Source organism: Poecilia latipinna, unplaced genomic scaffold (genome assembly GCF_001443285.1).
Source record: "Poecilia latipinna isolate Pla-1442-1.1 unplaced genomic scaffold, P_latipinna-1.0 Scaffold4438, whole genome shotgun sequence".
In the NCBI taxonomy this organism is placed as follows: Eukaryota; Metazoa; Chordata; class Actinopteri; order Cyprinodontiformes; family Poeciliidae; genus Poecilia; species Poecilia latipinna.
The window spans coordinates 8741-10784 of NW_015117054.1; the positions used below are offsets into that span (position 1 = coordinate 8741).

A 2044-nucleotide genomic window follows, 5' to 3' on the forward strand; every position below is an offset into this window, starting at 1 on the left:
AGAAGATGGATGGATGGATGGATGGATTCAGATAAAAAAAAAAAATTATTCTGGGGGTGATCTTAGCACTCTTTATGAATAAATATTTTGCCAGACAAAATATCAGATTACAACAGAGTTCTATTGTTTTGTTTTTTTAACAACACTTCAAAAGTTACAATATCTCTATAAATAAATTCAGGAAATGCAATTTTTGGTTTGATCCACTTTTCTAAGCAATACCAAAATATTTTGATTTGATTGCATTCATAGAAGACATGGTCTATTGTTCCTATGTCACTTTCACAGAATAAGCATTTATTTTCATCAATATTAAAGCAATTTATTAGTAGCTCTTTTGAGGGGCAAATTGCCAGGGTTTCCCCCAGAAAACTTGCAAAGCCCGGTGGTCAGGGCACCGAGGCGGTCCACCGTGTTTTTGTATTAAAAAATGTTAAGTAGACAGGATATGTAAAAATATTACTGGGTAATTACCCAGTAATTTCCCATAAGATAATTATATGTTATGGGAAAACATTCCCAGTGAAATGCTATTTAAACCCACAACTAGTCTTAAAAACAGCAAGACAAGAAATCAATTTAAAATTGGTTAATCCAAATTAAGTCAATGGTTTCATCAGACCCCCCAGGACTTCGGGAGCCCATAAATGCTAATATTTTATCACAGACCACAGATAAATAAAACATTTGTTTATTGAGATTATCAATGCTGCTAAATTTGATTTAATGGTTTCAGCATACACTAATTAAAAGATTTTAAATTGCTTAACATTTAAATGTAAGATTTTAAGGAGCTGGCAAGTATACTTTGTAAAAGTTCAAAAAACAATATTCATAGTTAGATTGTTTTTTGTTTTTTTTACCACAGCAACAATATGATGCTGTGAGTATAATCTGAGTTTGAGCTCTGTTTGTTCACAAATACTAATTACTAAACTGCAGTTATAATTGATTGTTTTTAGGTTGGCCAATTAAACTATTCCCTTCTCCCAGATTAAATCTAACACAGAAGCATTTAGTGGTGCTGATGTTTTTAGTAACAAAAGGGGCCCCTAAGTCAAATTTTGCTCAAGGTCTCATACAGCCTTGGACCGGCCCTGCATGACGAGGTAATCTGCTGCACTACGCAGAGATGCGCAGCAAACGGGAGATTTAATTCAATGCTGCTAATGTGGCTTTAGTAGCTCTTCCATTTCGTGTCTTTTGAGTTTTTAATAAGCGTCACATTTTGGTTGCTCAAGTTTGTGGGACAAGTTCTTCTGTATTAATAATAATACCTATATTTCCAAGTTTCATTGAGTTAATGGAATTGTTCTACCACAGCAGCGCAGCTATGGATGTGCGAAATTTCCCAATGTAAACATTAACATGCAGGGATTATATATTTGTAAATTTGATTATGATTAAATCAGTGATTCACCAGCTATGAACCTCACCAGCTATGAACCTCACCGCATGTCACTGATGGGTATATATGTGTATATAGTTATATATTTGTGTATTTTGTATATATAATGCCAAACTAGTGTTTGACAGGAGCTCTTGATTGTACTCGTCTCTATAGATACTCTGAGAAATGGGGAAGACTACAGAAGCTCGAGGAAGAGAAAGAAAGACTCCAGCAGAGGTAAAACATAATGGAGCAAGTTACAAATGCATATTCAGCTTGTGATTGCTGTTACTATTAAGTATTAATACATTTTTACAATTTTTAGTTTCTCAGAAAAAAAAAAACATTTTCCACATTGTGTTAGAAATATAAGATATGGTGTTATTTTTTCTCAGTGTCCTACGTGTGATGGGCAGGCGGATACAGGCTGATGAGATGGTGAGTTCATAACTGTTACGATAAGGGGTGTAACAACGCATAGCAAGAAGAGATGAAATATTGAGGTCACAAGAATGAGACAATATAAAAAAAAACTTAAAAGAAAGTTTATGCTTAAAAAATTTTTTTCCCGCTTTCTTTTATAGATTTTGCATACATTTTTACATTTTTTATTATTATGCAGTTACAGATCTAACAGAATTGGGGATGGGTACT

The 2044-nt window shown here is 33.6% G+C and overlaps 1 protein-coding gene across 1 annotated transcript in view; it reads left to right on the plus strand.

The window, feature by feature from the left end:
* The first annotated feature begins 1571 nt into the window (after window positions 1-1571).
* LOC106942641 (beclin 1-associated autophagy-related key regulator-like) overlaps window positions 1572-2044 on the plus strand; it is a 12101-nt gene continuing 11628 nt past the window's right edge. Inside the window, exon 1 of the mRNA XM_015025971.1 lies at window positions 1572-1627. The gene's annotated coding sequence lies outside the window, so the exon portion shown is untranslated. The remainder of the gene's footprint in view (window positions 1628-2044) is intronic.